The sequence below is a fragment of the Amblyomma mixtum genome, chromosome 1 (assembly GCF_055824585.1).
Source record: "Amblyomma mixtum isolate Tamu chromosome 1, ASM5582458v1, whole genome shotgun sequence".
Taxonomy (NCBI): domain Eukaryota; kingdom Metazoa; phylum Arthropoda; class Arachnida; order Ixodida; family Ixodidae; genus Amblyomma; species Amblyomma mixtum.
The window spans coordinates 101,104,715-101,121,418 of NC_143012.1; positions in this window are offsets into that span (position 1 = coordinate 101,104,715).

A 16,704-nucleotide genomic window follows, 5' to 3' on the forward strand; every position below is an offset into this window, starting at 1 on the left:
GCTACTTATAAGCATGGAGGAAAAAAAAAACTGAGGAAGGAGTGTCCGGCGACAGCCTTGAAGTCTAGTCTCAACAAGTATAGTGAACAACATATAGTAACAAGTATAGTAACTAATAAAGTAACAAGATATAGTAAAAAAAAGAGTTTGTCCCCCCGTGATCACTCCACGTGATAGCATGCAGTAAAATCTAGCCCCGCTGCGCGCGCGCATGCTCGGATTAGCGCGCCAGACTGACTGTAGATCAACCTCCTTGCTGTAGACGCCCCGCCCCACAAGCCGCGCATAGGCGCGCGCTAAAACATACCAGAACCAAATAATAAGGACTGACTGGGAGAGCGAAAAACTGAGGGAGAAAACGGCTTCATAAACTCTCGGCTTTCGAACGCTGGCCGCGTGACGTCACGCTCCCTCCTCAGTTTTTCCCTCAGTTTTTTTTCCCTCCATGCTTATAAGCCACAAAGGCTCTTAGATTCAAGCCGCTAGTGAATTCCTGTAATCTTTAACTTGGTGTAGTGTATTTGTCTTGCAGAATCGTCAGTCTTAGTGTCTTACTGATGCGTACATAAGTAATTATGAGCATGCTAATTAGGAATTGGGAAGTAGGTTACCTCTTAAAGCAAAGCTTAAGTTTCCCCAAAGTTTTTTCAATAGACGAAATGTAAAAGCGTCCGCGTGTTTTGCTGGTCCAAAGCGCACTTCTTAGAACCCCAGATGACCGAAATTAATCCAGCTCCCTCCACTATAGCGTTCATATAGGTCACATGTCACTTCGGAATGTTAAATCTGGTAATTTCACAGTTTATTTTTTACTTCTAGGAAAGAAGACGTGAGCCATCGTCTTCGGCTGCTCTTGACGTCCTAGTCTTATGTCACGCTCTTATCTCTTTGGCAACATGGGATGAACTTTTTTTCCTCCTGTGTGCCATTTGGAAAAAATGTTTAGGAATTTTTCGGACAAGGTCTCCTCCATGTTCGCTCTCACATTCGTCTTATGGATCGCCCTTATTTTCGGCGTGAGACCAACCCACATCTTAGGCTTCAGTCTTGATGCGGTTTCTGCAGGATGTTCGCGTTAGCAGGCAGAGAATGGGAGCTATAAGCATTTCATGCTTTAAAGTGTGCAACGTGAATAAAAAGGTGGCTGAACAAATGGAATTGACGCCTCAACCTCAGCCGAGTAACGCCTTCGGTATCAGCAATCAGCATGGTTCATCATAATAGAAAACTGGGTGAGCTGCTCATGATGCATTTTGTAGGTGAAGACATTACAATGATGCAGAACGTAGACACAGCACCATCACTGTTCTCACAAGTGGTTTATTGTGAAGGGAACGGATGCTTGAGTAGCCTACGATATGGCACCAACTACAAGAACAAAAACTAACGTTTATCGAGCTCACAGAGAAACACAGGGAGTAAACATCTGCGAATATTTATATTTCTTTCCTTGAAAGCGTGAGAGATGGCTTCCTGACATCATTCCCACACGAGACGATGTGCAATGCATTCATCACCTCTCTGATGGGGTTTAGCGGATGCCGGCGGCCCCTCTTTGACAGAACGCAAGTCATTTTGCTTTTTAAAGAAACAAAAGGCACTGCAATTGTCTCGCCACTCAGTGAACACCTCAGTCGTACCGGGAGGAAAGGGCGAAAAGTAGGATTCCGTTGCAAAAAGCTCAGAGCTCTTGCCGCCTTACTGGCTATATTTATTTATTTATTTATTTATTTATTTATTTATTTGTACCTCAAAGGCCCCATTGAAGGGGTATTACATGAGGGGGTGGAATATTCGGCAGTGCATTCCTTCGACGGACGATTTGAATGACAGTGAGTCGGTCTGATCCACGATGGCGTGTGGCAGGTCATTCCAGTACCTTGCTGTATGAACGAAAAATGAAGACAGATGCGCAGAAGTGCGGGCAGGGGAAGGATATACAGCCTTCCAGTGGTTTGTGCGATTGGAGATGCGATGTGCGGAGCTGATAAATGAGTTAAGCAATGGATGATAATAGAACTTATGAAACATACACAGTCTGGAAATTTTCCGGTGGTTCGCTAAGGTTGTGAGATGAGCATTGCGTTTTACTACAGTTACACTTACATGATAACACTGGTCTTATGATAAGACTGATATTACATGATATTTTGTAATGCGGAGCCCACGTTCCAATTTGAGAAAACGTTCCACGCAGACATTTGTAACTCGCTTCATTTTTGTAACTGCGTTTCTTTATGAAGCTAACTTGAACACACTACTTGCTGTTCGGAAACAAAGACTTTTCCTGACACCACTGTTCTGTACGGAAGATATCGTCCTGGAGCTGTGTGGAACCCGTCTTTTTTGTCACAACAGAATACACAGCACAATCATCGGCATACAGACGCGTTTGAGAGATTATTCCATTTGAGATATCATTAACGAAAACAAGAAAGAGCAGCGGACCCAGAACAGCCCCCTGGGGGACGCCATACGTCTCCCCTGTCCTTTCTTGCTGTCGCTCCCGTCTATACTTCTCCTCACTATCCTCTCCCTTTCCCTTTCGTTTCCGCCGGCTGCAGCTCGGGTGCTTAAGATATTAGATAGCAATTGCCGAGGCCGGCCACACTCCTTTGCTTCACTTTTTTTTTAAATAAACGACTACCACTACCACCACGCCATATTTAACAGAGGGCAAGGTCGAGCTAGTACCATTAATACTACCTTCTGTTTCCGTGAAGTTAAATAATCTGCAATCCATGCGGTAACAGTGACATCAAAGTTAAGATTTTCTAGTTTCTAGATTATAAACGAGAGCGAGACCGTATCGAAAGCGTTCTGAAAATCTAAAAACAAACAGTCCACCTGACCCTTGCCATCAATCACTGAAGCTATATCATGGTCAAATTCTATTAATCGAGTAGTGCATAAAAATCCTCTCCTAAATACATGTTGGCGAGGGTTTAGAAACTCAGTCGAAGAGATGTGCTGCATTAATGCAGAATATAATACGTGCTCAAGTATTTTACAGCATATCGCTATGAGGGAAATAGGTCGGTAGTTAGAGGCGTCAGATTTTGCCCCGCTTTTAAACACTAGTACTACATTGGCCACTCTCCCTTCATCTGGAAGCTTGCCCTGTGCAAGAGATTTGCTATAAATTACATAAATATACTGAGACACTGCTATAGAGCAATGCTTTACAACCCTTGGCGATATACCATCTGGAGCTTGTGGGAATCTGGCTTTCCGCCGTCGCCTTTGCGCGGCTAGCCGGCCTCCCGCGTTGTTTCTCCTCTTTCCCTTGCCCCCGCCTCAGGCGGTGGAGAGGCGGCTGGGTGACTAATCACTGTCATTTAGCCACAGCTCCGCCCCGGCTCCCCAAGGGCCTTTGCCATTGGCGCCTTTTGGCGGGAATTCGGGACCCCGCTTTGGGCGGCCGCGCGCCGCGCGACCGTCCGAGCGGGGCCCAGAGAGAGAGAGATCCCTCGGAGACAGCGTAAGGTGCGTACGTTACTGTTTTGTCCGTGCCGGCCGTTGCCGTTCGGACCAGTGCTTACTCGAGCTCGCCCGCACGTGTCCTCTGACCTGCAGCGGCTCGAGCCTGTCCAGCGGGGTCCAGCGACCTCCGACAGGCGTACCTTGCGTTGATTGCCCACTCTCTCTCGCAACCGGCCCAACGGTCGACACGAGAGAGAGATCACAGCACGGCCGCGGGGACATTCTCCTGCAGCGGCGTGCTAGCGGTGCGCATTACTCGAGTCGCTTCGTGCGCGCAGCGGAGCCTTGCTCCTCGCGCGCCCCGGGACGGGGTGACGATTGAGTGTGTGTGTATCTGCTGAAGGACGACGTGAATAAACGTCTCCTTTGTGAACTTGGAGGCCTATTTCTTTGCGGCGAATCGCTCTCCTCCCTGCGGAGGTTGAGTGCGCCGCATCGGTGTCCCAGTGTGTGTGTGGTGACGGCTGATCGGGGCCCTTGGCTCGCGCGAAGCTCGAACCCGCGGTGGGTGGTGGCCTGTGTCCACGTAGGAACCCATAACTGGCGCCCAACGTGCTAAGTCATTGGCGCTTACGCCTTTGATGGCACATTAGCCGAGCAGGTCGCCTTGCCGATCACGCTTGCGCACCATGTCTACCACCCCCAGCGCGGCACTCGGCAGCTACATGTCGGCTCCCTACGGAGTTGTAGCGTCGTTTGATCCGCTGGCTGCTGTTCCTTCGAATAGCTAGACACCGTGGTTGGCCGCGGCCCCCATCGGGGTTTACGGCGCCACAACCCAAAATGTCGACCACGCAGCTCCCATTGGAGCTGTACCGGGAGCACCCTGCGGTGCATCCGCTGGTCACATGCCTCAGCTGTGCAAGCTTTCCGTCCAGTGCGAAAGCAGTTCGTGTCACGCTGCCGCAACCGGCAGTTTCGAACAGCAGCAGCCGTGCCCCGCGAGCAGTCAATTCTGCTCTGGGAACGGCGAGGCGCTGGCCCGGTTCCCTGTGGAAACCACGCCGCTCATCGAACTAGGAGCCTTGCCTCCCTCGTTCGTGCAGCCCACCCAAGCCTCCACTGAGGCAGGGGTGCAGTGCGCTTAGTTGGCTGATGCGGCTCCGCGAGCCTGCGGGTCGGCTGGCGCGCTGGGCTCTCCTGATACAGCATTACGACTTTTCCGTGTAGTGTCGAAAGGGGAGCACAAACGTGGTAGCTGACGCGCTATCCCGTGCCCCACTCGCCAGCGGCGCCTTGACGCCTGTAGGCGGAGGGGGCGAAACAGCGGACGAGCCGCCGGGCGGCAAGGAGGGGGAACCCGCAAACGGGTTAACCCATTCCGCTAACCAGGCGAGCAGCGCTTCGCAAAGCGGACGAGAGGCAAAGCTCTTCGTGAGCGCCTCGGAGGTGCCGACGCGAACGGAAATTTTGGCTGCAAACCTGAGTGGGGACGAGACCATGCTCCCCTCTGGGATGACTGGAATCGTTTTCAGCCGTAAGAGCTACTGAAAGCCCAGCAAAATGACCCCTTTTGTCGCGAGGTGAGCGACGGTCTCAGGGAGACGGAGCGCCGTGACGCTACTTGTATTGTAGCGGGCGCAGGGGGGCAGAAGCCAGCGTGTGTCGCGGCGAACCCCGGGGATTCATATTTGCTGGACCATGACGGGCTCGTGCTGAAGTACATAGCCACCGATTACGAGTCCATCGACCCGTTCTAGGTGGTTATCCCCAAAAGTCTGAGAGGCGCACTGTTGAGATTCTCTCATGACGAACCACTGGCCGGTCATTTGAGTGGCTCCAAAGTTTTTGCAAAACTGAGCCATTCGGTGACGTGGCCCGGCATGAAGCGTGACATTTTCCGCCATTGCCGTTCCTGCCATGTCTGTCAAGCGGTGAAGTCACGGGGCGGCAAGCCGCCTGGAATGATGAAACCGTTTGACAGTGTGCGTCCGTGGCAGATGGCCACCTGCGATTTGATGGGGCCTTTCCCCAGGAGCAAGCAGGGGTTCAATGACCTGAAGGCCTACGCGTCACGGTCTGACGAGCTTGCGCCGGTACCCATTGGTATCAAAGGCAAGCGCAAAGGCACAACTGGTGCTGCGGAACGCAAGCGTACGGAGCACCGGTACAATCTGAGGCGACGGTCACCGGTGTGATTGATGCCGGACGGCGGACCTTTCCGCAACCGAAGGCACGCAGCCTCAGCTAGCTGGCGAGCTTTCTCGTCAGGCCCTACCTAGGCGAAGCACGGTGTGTTATTTTTTTTGTTTTTTTTTGTTTTTGCAGCATGCTCAGTTCCAGCCTTGTGTGTTTATCAGTTTATTTATTTGTTTGCTTGAGTCAGTTTCTAGCCACTTTCGTTTCCTGCTTGCTCGTCTGTTTTCGTTCTAACGTACCGAGATGTACATAGGCGAACTTCAGCCCGCTCGTGCTTGCTCTTATCTTCTAGAAGGAATAGATTGGATTAGGTGTCGTTTGTACAGCGCTCCTTTTCTCATTTCCGGCCCGACTGTGGGTGGTTGGCTCGTTAAGGAGCCGTGTGTCGCGGTGCGAGTTTTGTGCGGCCCGTATGGAGGGGAAGTTGGCGGGGCGTTTGGGGCGATGGGGGGCTCGTTGTCGCCGACCAGCGTCCGCGCACGTGCCGGTGTATGCGTGTTTGTGGCTGTGGCTGTGTGCGCGCGTAACCATGAGCCAAGGCGACGCCTGTGAGTTGTGCCGTTGTGTCCTTCTGCGTGAGCGCGAGGATGAGAAGGACCCCTCGCTGTGGACAAGGTTACACATCTGGACGCCGCCGAACGTCCTCGCCAGTTTCAGCCGGCGTGAAAGGGGTGTACTAACTCTCTTGTGCCCGAACGTGATGTGGTGTCCAAGGGCGCGAGGTCAGTGCTCTGCCGCGGCCCCGTCGTCATCAACTGAAAGAAGACCGCCATCAGTCGTCGGCCCTCCCAACCCGTTCAACTTGAAGTCTGCGAGCGGTGAGTCGCCGACCGGCCCACTGGGCCGCGCCATCGAACTTTGAGGCTGGCATCCACCTGTAACATAGTTGTACAGTTGTATTCACATCTTCTTGTGTACCGTGTATATAATCTGCAAGCTGTTTTGATTTACTGAAGCGTACGCAAGTGTTTGTTTGTTTGCCTTGTTTTTCCTTTGTTTTCTTACGTTGTTGTGGCTAGAACTGAAGTGTAGCTAGTTTTTTTTGTGTATTCATTTCTTTATTCTGGAACTGAAGTGTAGCTTATTTTTTTTGTGTATTGATTTCTTTATTTTGGCCGCGTGCTTTGCCGATGGGTAGGAGGGCATTTAAGGAGAGGGGGATGTGGGAATCTGGCTTTCCGCCGTCGCCTTTGCGCGGCTAGCCGGCCTCCCGCGTTGTTTCTCCTCTTTCCCTTGCCCCCGCCTCAGGCGGTGGAGAGGCGGCTGGGTGACTAATCACTGTCATTTAGCCACAGCTCCGCCCCGGCTCCCCAAGGGCCTTTGCCATTGGCGCCTTTTGGCGGGAATTCGGGACCCCGCTTTGGGCGGCCGCGCGCCGCGCGACCGTCCGAGCGGGGCCCAGAGAGAGAGAGATCCCTCCGAGACAGCGTAAGGTGCGTACGTTACTGTTTGTCCCTGCCGGCCTTTGCCGTTGGGACCAGTGCTTACTCGAGCTCGCCCGCACGTGTCCTCTGACCTGCAGCGGTTCGAGCCTGTCCAGCGGGGTCCAGCGACCTCCGACAGGCGTACCTTGCGTTGATTGCCCACTCTCTCTCGCAACCGGCCCAACGGTCGACACGAGAGAGAGATCACAGCACTGCCGCGGGGACATTCTCCTGCAGCGGCGTGCTAGCGGCGCACATTGCTCGAGTCGCTTCGTGCGCGCAGCGGAGCCTTGCTCCTCGCGCGCCCCCGGGACGGGGTGACTATTGAGTGCGTGTGTATCTGCTGACGGACGACGTGAATAAACGTCTCCTTTGTGAACTTGGAGGCCTATTTCTTTGCGGCGAATCGCTCTCCTCCCAGCGGAGGTTGAGTGCACCGCATCGGTGTCCCAGTGTGTGTGTGGTGACGGCTGATCGGGGCCCTTGGCTCGCGCGAAGCTCGAACCCGCGGTGGGTGGTGGCCTGTGTCCACTTAGAAACCCACAAGCTGTAGCCTTGTACTCGTCTGTGCTGTTGAGAAGCCGAAGTATTCCTTAGTGTGAAAGAACAAAAAAGGCATGGGTGGACAATCATTTCTAAGTGGTTGGGTCTGAACCGTTTTCGAAGAGCGGAAAACGGATTCGAAGAAGTTGCTAAATATCGTAGCTTTTTCGCCGTCTTCTGTTGCGATCAAGAACTATGTGTGGAGGACTGAGCTTATCATTACTGCAACGCTCCATAAATTTATACAAAGCTTTTCTATTGTTGCCCGAAAGTCAGACACCACACTGTTTGCCCTTCTTAACTGCTATCGATTAATCATCCTCATTGATTACTGTATCAATTGCAATCAATTTGTTTCACAATTTTTCTTAATTAATCACATTCACTCTGATTACACCCATTTTCACCTCAATCACGCATTTTGGTTTTTCAAATTTGGCGCCATTGCTGCTTTACCGTCCACCTACTATATCCCCATCTAACCTATTCGACCATCCAACAACTTTTGCTTCTAATTAATTCACTAATTAATGTACGACAATGAAATATTTTCTTCGTTTAATTCTCTCTCACTAAACATATTTCAGTTCATTTCAAATGTTATTTTCCCTCCTTTGCCTATTTTTCTACTATTTTTCCGCCCACCGTTGTTTTCCCATCCTCTCACTATATCTATGTCCGCGCTATTTCAAAGGTTTTTCGACATTTTTTGCTCTAATGAACTAACTAATCATCCTATCGACATAATTTTTTGCGCATCATCCTCACATCGTCCTCTATCGGTTACAGCCATTCATTTGATCCTACCTTTTTTTAGAACGCCGCAACTGCTGCCGACACGTTTCGATGACATGAAATCGTAGACATAGCCAATAAAGGCTTTCGCCTTAATAAGCAGAAGCTGATTAGAGCGGCCTACTGGTCTGCAGCTGCAGGAAAGGTGTCGAACCGGATCCTTTGAAGCGAAAAGCTTCACTAGGCTAGTCAACACCGGGTCTGGCGTGCGCCGTGATCAATTTTAGCCACAGCTGCGCATGAGCGAGTTCGCCGCGTGACGCCACTGGAGAGGCGCAGGTGGTCGGCGGAGCCGCCGCCGAGCGCGGCTCCGCCGGTCGACCTTCGCCGTCGTTCGCGCGCTGTGCGCGTGTTTACAGAGTGTGCATCGGCGCGCGCTCGGCTTCCTCGTATGACGCTACCTGCAGCCGCGTGTTTACCACAGTTAGTACGCATGCGCAAGGAGGGCTATATAACGCGCTTGCCTACACCGCTATCGTGGTGCTCCCAGTGCACTGTGCGCCAACTGCGACAGCCATGACGTCAAACCAAGCGTAACTGCAGCTTTTCGCTTGTGTATCCAGGCTTAACCAGAGCTAAGCCACTGCCAGTTTTTTCGGATTCGGTTCGAGTTCACACCTCTGGGGTTCGGCTCCGGAGTGGCATTCCATTCCGGTTCTAACCGATTCAAAACGAATCGGATTAGTTCAAACGGATTTAAGCCGGTCCAAGACCAAAAAAATTCTGAACGTACGTGAGTTTTAACCAGCCTCGTTGTGTTGTTTACATTTCCGTGTGAAAACGGTACACAAAATAAACAGTGCAGAATTCGTTTAATGCGAGATGTTTTCACTTTATGTACATTAATTTACTGTCAGCTGCAAAAAGCTAGCAATTTGCGGCAAGAGTCGCGAAATGAAATGTACTCAAAATTACTCTACATCGGCTATGTACGCGTAGAATAAATCTGATGCGATACATAGCACGAAAATCTAATTGATTTTGCATCTACAAAATATTCCAGCCCAAGCAGTTTCGGAGACCCCTTCGTGCAAGTAGTAGGTCTCCCATGAAGCTCGTGTCAATAGGGAACTTCTACGATATGGGCGCCGTCAGAACCGCCGCACGGACCTTCTACGTTACTGCGCACTACTGAGAGAGGAAGCTATTCTGTGTCGGCAGCTGTAACAGACAGACACCTTTCCGTCGTCCCAAAACCTACTTGCCAGCCACCCCCGCGCCACACCTGCAACCTTCAGTGTTTAAACACCCTCCTCCCCACCCACCACCCGACCCTTTGCCACATGATATGAGAATAGGCGAGACACCCCCCCCCCACCCCCCCACCCAGCCGCCCACCACCCGCCAACAAGAGCATCATGGGAACACAGGGTCATACTAAAAACCAAGTACTAAACATATTTTATTTAAATCACCTGTTCGACATTGCCTTCGCAACTCGCGTTATATATCACGAGCCCCTCCAGCTGAGTATCTCAAAATGGTTGGGGTTTAACTCAGTTATACCTAATAAGACGAGCGAAAGAGACCGGCCTCCATCGCTCCGCAGAGTCAAGCCCCCAGCTGAAGCGAGCGGGGCGAGGCATCCGCACATCCGCTATATAAGGTAATCACGTGGCCATGTCACGTGGTACAGCGGAGGCTCGGCACAGCAGCGAGGCGAGCGGCGCGACGCATGTGGAGCTCGGCTTCAGCTGCAGCTAGTCACGTGGTATGACGTCAGGCGTGTGAAGCCTGGCTCAAGGTCAAAGTGAAACCGTGTTGACCTTGTAACTTGAAACTCGGAGAGTGGAGCTTTCGCTCCACAACAGATAAACGTGGCGTCTCGCTAGTACAGTGTAAAGTTAAGACTTTGACCTATGCTGATGGCGGCGAACTCTTTTGTTTTGATAAAGAGAGAGTGATAAAAGAAAGCAGGCTGGATGGTTTGTAATCGCTTCGTTTCTGCACGGGCGCAAATTTGCAACATCTTCGTTACGACGTTGCGCTGCGAAATTTTTCCAAGTGCGGTGCATTTTGCGAGGAATAAGGTGCGTGCTCTATATAGGATTTTTGTTAATTTTTTTGAGGCGTTATCTAAAGGAACATAGGCGTTGATAGAATTTTCTTCTCCCTTGACAGAGTCTGGCGAATCTATCTTGCACTTTTTGTCCACCAACTTCTTTCACGGTTTTCATTTTTGCAAACCACGAACTTCCCCTTCCTGGCAGCTGTGCTCATCTCCTTTCTCGACGGTCGTGACACAATTGCGCGCTGATAAACTAGGTTTCCACACTCTTCTCTTTTTCTTAGAATATCTGTAGGGTATTTCCAGAATTCAGATGAGAGTTGTCTGATTGCTCATTGCTTCCTCTACCCACATACCTGCAGCCTTACCTATAGCCTTTCTTGACACAAGTGTATTCAAGCAAGCTCAGCGGATGCAGATTCAATAGACTGCAAACACCTTTTTAGATTTCAAACGTGGACTTTACGCATTAGGATGTGCCTTTGCGCCAACGTCAGTTGATTGCTACCTGTGCGAGCAAAGAGAAACTATTGAGCAATGAAATGATTTGTGTTGTGTTGTGATGCTGCATTCTTTTGGGACATACTTCAGCAGGCTCTTAAAAAAAGACATTGAGATCACGCCTTACACAGAAATTCTAGAGACCCGTGTACTGTGCGATGTCAGTGCACGTAAAAGAACCCCAGGTGGTCGAAATTTCCGGAGCCCTCCACTACGGCGTCTCTCATAGCCTGAGTCGCTTTGGGACGTTAAACCCCATAAACCAAACCAAACTATAGGATTGCTGCCTGTGACGAAATAGTTCAGAATTCCGCGTGAACTTTTCGTATTAATAGGGCTGTTAGCGTTTGGAAACGCCGCATGGTGGATGAACATACAGAACCAGCGCGTTCAACGAGGTCACCGTTCAGAGAACAGGGCATTTTAACGCAGGAGGTACTATCGAGGACAAAAGTTTGCGGAACGCCTGATATTGTATGAAGGTATTAAAGGCTGAAATGATCCTTCCTCTGGCAAAAATATCAGGAGACTGGGTAGCGAGATGAAGCTACAATAAACGTTTTTTCCAGGAACTCGTGTCTCGCAAAATTTTGTCCCCGATAGTACATGCTGCGCAATTTCAACCTCCTGACTGGTTGTTTTTTCTTGACACGCTCATTCCGGAATTTTGATGCGCGTGCGGAGGCCGTATGCCGAGATCGCTGAATTCGACGCGGTCAGGCAAGGCACGAGGAGGGTCAGGCAGGTTCATGGTATTCCACGACACAACAATAAAAAGAAGCTTCGGAGAAGGCCGAGTAGCGAGACTTCTCTGTTGCGCCGGCACTGTTTCGAGTCCCACTCGGGGTTTGAGTATGGTAGCTAGTTGTTTTATTTTAGTGCGAGAGTAGCACGTGGCTCGTTGAACGAAAACCATGCCGTCGCCAGAAAGCCCTGGCAGGCATGCGTGGCAGAAACGCGGCCCACGAATGACGTCATCACCCCTCCTGGACCAGTAGGCCGTTACAAGGCATTGAGATCGAGAAAGCAAGTTGACTTTCGCGGTGAATGGAAACAGGTTTGGAGGCACCCCACCTCCTCCGTGCGGTGCTCTACAATACAGCTGGATAACAAAACAGAGTGCCATCAAGATGGGGGCGGCAGGACCCCTCTCTCTCGTGCACTGGGCAAGGGGTCGCCGTCCCGACAGACTTGATATGGTGCATATGTACACAGTGGAGTGCCTGCTCCGCAAGATACTCTGTGAAATACGATTCTCACCATCGCATTTGTGAAAACGCGGCTTATGCAGTCTTCATCATCCCAAGTTGAATCGCAAGCTTCTACTTCAGACGAGACAGCAAAGCATGGCCGGAGGCGCCAGCCCACTGCCGACGAAGTACGAGACCATCGCAACGCAGCGAAAGGTGCGAGACGAGCTGCTGCAGCGAAAAAACGTTGACCCCCCCTCCCCCCCAAGTCTCCGACAACTGAGCGATACCACTAAGCGAAAAGCATAAACGCCCTCCCATTTACACATCGTAAGAATGTTGCTTAAGTGCCCCCATATTGTTTTTACTGCGTTAGCAGTATAGCCTGCTTTCTCAAAAATAACCGCGATCGTGTGTGCGTGTGTGTGTGTGTACACGCGCGTGTGAGCAGCCTTCACCCTTGATGCACACTACGGTGGACGCACATCGGGGCTTTCACTGGTAAAAATTTATCTGCACGCACATTGTTTTTGTCCGCTGGGGGGCGGCGACTGTAAATAAAGATTTAACTTCGCGAAAGGGTTAGGACACAAGGGAGACACATTCATGACCCTTGTGTCCTAACCCTTTCGCGCAGTTAAATCTTTATTTCAGAAATAAACCAACTAGCCCGGCAAATCCTTTTGCGACTGTAAACGTGTCTCACATGGGCTCCGTAAACTTTTCATGATTTTCGTTGAATTTCGACGGCCTCTGGGCCAAAAACCACCCTCATCGACATAGGAAGGTCACCACGTGGATGCCAAGAGTGCGGCAAGTGAACAAATTTTTGGGCGCCTTTTCCAATGCTTTTGGTGGTTCCGCGTCGGCGGCTGCGCTAAGCCTTACGTCGACGTCGGCAGAGAGAGAGAGAGAGAAACAACTTTATTGCCATGGATTGGCGGTATTTAGGGCAGGTGGGCTTGGTGTGGCCCCCAGGTGGGGGCGACGTCGGCCCTACGGCCGCCAGCAAGGCGGGCATTCGCCCAGCCGGATCTCGACTATCACCCATGTCGTTGAGTTAGAGGGGGAGTACAGTACATCTCGCCTGAAGACTACGACAACAATGCGGGCTGGATGAGAGCCCACGAAAACCGAAAGAGGATGCGAGACCGCCAAAAGGATGGTCACGCAAGAGGAAGGGAGGGCCCCGACGGCGGCCACGATGACACGCGCAGGCAAACAAGATAGCCTTAAGGTCGGGCAGGAAGGTGGCGCAACGATCTGTTACGCCACTTAAGCCGCGTCTGCCAGCCGAAGAATATAAGTTCGTAATTCGCCCACGTGGAGTACTAAGCGTGGCACTACAAACGGGACGGGCATAGTCGAAGGAGTGAGAAGCGCTGCAGCGCTAAGCAGAGAAGAAGCAAGGATACGATCCGGGTGACTCCTAAGCTGGACACCATTCTGGTGAGCACACCGAGCAGAGAGAGAGCGGAACCCTATCGGAACATCAAAGAACTCAAGATGGGACGCCAAGTCTGCGCGGCGTTTGCGTATACGACGTCCCCAGAGGCCTGCGGGAAAGGAGTGATCCACGGAATCCCGGAAGAACACACACCACAATAGGTAGAAAAATGGTTCATACTCGTTAGGAACCTGAAGATTGTGGCTGCTAGAAGAATGGCTAAAATTGCCTCCATGATAATTACCTTTGCTGACGCGCGGGTGCCGCACTACATCTACAATGAGTGCTGGGAGACGAAATGCGTCTCATAAGAAGAGCCACAAAACCTGCAAGGCGTGCGGCCGCTTCGGCCATCGAGTGGACGTGTTCCCGGACTCGGAATACACGACGTGCTGAGGATGCGTCACGGCGAGCCCACCCCAGTACCAAGACACCAGCAGGGAAGAGGCTGACCAAGTACGAGGGCAGACCAGCACCGAAATTGGACGAACTCCTAACTGAAGCCGAAGTGCGGACGGCGATTGCCAGCTCCAGACTAAAGACAAAATCTGTGGTAGGTCCAGATGGAGCAAGCATGAGTAATCAATAAAGTACTTACTCCATCTGGAGTAATTAAGCATTTATGCAGAAATGCTGGCAGCCAAAACAGGGGAAGACTGCCGAAGTAGTAATGACCCCAAAACCCTGCAAGAAACTGCAGGTCGAGAACCTAAGACCCATATCGCGCTGACCTCCTGCGCAGGCAAGCTTCTGGAGCACGTAATCCAAACCAGGCCGAACAACTACACGGAAGAGAACAGCATCTACCTCGGGGATAGGCTTCAGGCCTGGGTTGCGCACTCAGGACGTAAAGCTGCTGTTCAAGTATAAAACCATCAATGCGGAGACTGTGGGCGCAAGAGCCACCCTAGGACTCGACCTGGCGAAGGCATTCGACAATGTCACCCACAGAGCCATCCTGGCAAACCTCCAAGACTTGGACAAGGGCAAGTGAACCTACAACTACATGGACTTTCTGTCGAATCACGAAGAGCAACTTCAAATCGCAGATAGCAAGTCAGGGGACCTTAAGACCGGCAGCAGAGGGACTCCGCAGGGCTCCGTCATCTTGCCCTTCCTGTTCAACATTGCCATGATCAAGCTCCCCGAGAGACTGGAAGCCATCGAAGGCCCAAACCGCAGCCTGTATATGCAGGTGACGTTACCCTTGGGTCGCTAAGGAAGCAACGGCCAAATCAAAGAAACTTTGCAGACGGCCATCGAATAGGTCGAAGACTACGTAAGCGACAGTGGACATTTAAAACGCTCGCCACAAAAGTCAGAATTACTGCTGTACCAACCGCACCGGAGGGGCACGAAAAATGAGAAACTGCAAAGCTCCCTCATGGCTAGAGTGCATCCAGTTCTCACGGTAGACCATGTCAGAGTGTTCGGACTACTGATCCAGGCAAATGAACACAACGGGGAAACGATAAAAGACTTCAAGGCTGCATTCAGCAAACCGTGAGACTCATATCAGTCGTAAGTAGGATCGCTTACGTCGCCCCCTACCTCAGCCTCAAGCTCTGTAAAGGCAAAAGATCGAGCGTATCATCCGAAAAAGTGTCAAGCAAGCACTATAGGGCTCCGAATTAGCACGGCGAATGAAAAACTATTCGACCTAGGAGTTCACAATACGTTGGAGGAAATCACAGAAGCCTGCCTGGTGTTGCAATACGAGTCTCGCGAACAACTCCACCGGCAGACACGTTCTAGCGAAGCTATCAATCGACTATTGCCACGTATCATTGCAGTGCCCGTTCGTTCGCGCTCAAGGCCGCAGGAAAGGGGTGTTATCAGTTTTGCGGCCGCGGACTAATCTCGGTTGATCACAGCCTTGAAGAGCTGCATCTGCGTTCCTCCAGATTACTGTAGATGATCTTGACCTGTTATCTCGAAGCTTCCTTGCCGGCTTTAAAATGAGTGATGCCGCGAACGGCGGGGATTCATAGTTCGACAACTGACGAGCACGTTTGTTTCTTACGCCGCCGCCGAGTGATTCAGTACTTTTGCGGGCGCAAGTCAGCCCAAATAATGAGCTTCGTTTGCAAGTTTTGTTGCTGTCTTCCTGACCGCTGGACCGCCGTCACTACAACGTGACAATACGAAGGACAGCAAGGCGTGAAAGTCGACCTGCCGCGAGAGGTGCGGTCCTGCCTCTGAAGAACATGAATCCTGAACAGCACAAAAAGTGGAGTGTGAAGAGGGCCAAGGCTATGAGAAACGCTTCCAAAGCTCACAGGACGCGACCTATGTGGACGTCGCCGGCTACGGGGCTGCGAAAACGGGGATAAGGAACTTACAACTAGTGAACCGGTCACAGCAGATAGGGCAGAAACAGTGGAATAATAGTGGGCGACTCCAAGCGGCGGTTAAGATTTACAGTAAATGAAGGATTAATCCTGAAGCACTAAGAATCCTGCAGACCAGCCGAGACGACAGGCCGATACAAATTACCTGGACTCCCGCGCACGCCTCCCTCACAGGTAACGAGGTGGCTCACGAATGGGGTCGAGGTCTCCGTTTTCGAGCCGGTTTGTCGCCCGATACTTTCACAGGATGCGACCGCTTAGCTGCAGGACACTGCATGAAACAAGCCAAACTCCTGCCTGCAGACCCTCATTAGACAGAGGTCAGGCAGCAACTTGGCGCCGCCTGCAACAAACTCATACCCTAACCCGATTGCTTGCAGCCATTACTATCCAGGACAGTACGCTGACAGGCGTAAAGCATGCAATGACAGGGCTGATCTCAAGCATATGATATGGGGATGCCCACAGGCAATATCCAAGGGCCGCAATATTAGAACGCTAGAACGATGGGAGTCTCTACTACTCAGCTCTGACCAAGCGACTCAATTACACATCGTCCGACTGGCCGAAGACGTCGCCGGGATACAAGGACTCCTAGCAGTCATCTAGGTGAGAGGGTTAAACCCCTCCCTGCATTTGTTGGGCATTAAAGTTATTCCATCCATCACCCACCTACAACACCCCCGCCCACCTGCAGCCGCTGTAGCTGAGACGGATTGCTGTGAATGCACCACACATGCCGTCGCGAAAGCGTTCCACGAAAGAACACCAACAAACCATAATAAGCCTGTCGTATCAACACCAAGAACTTGAAGTATGACAG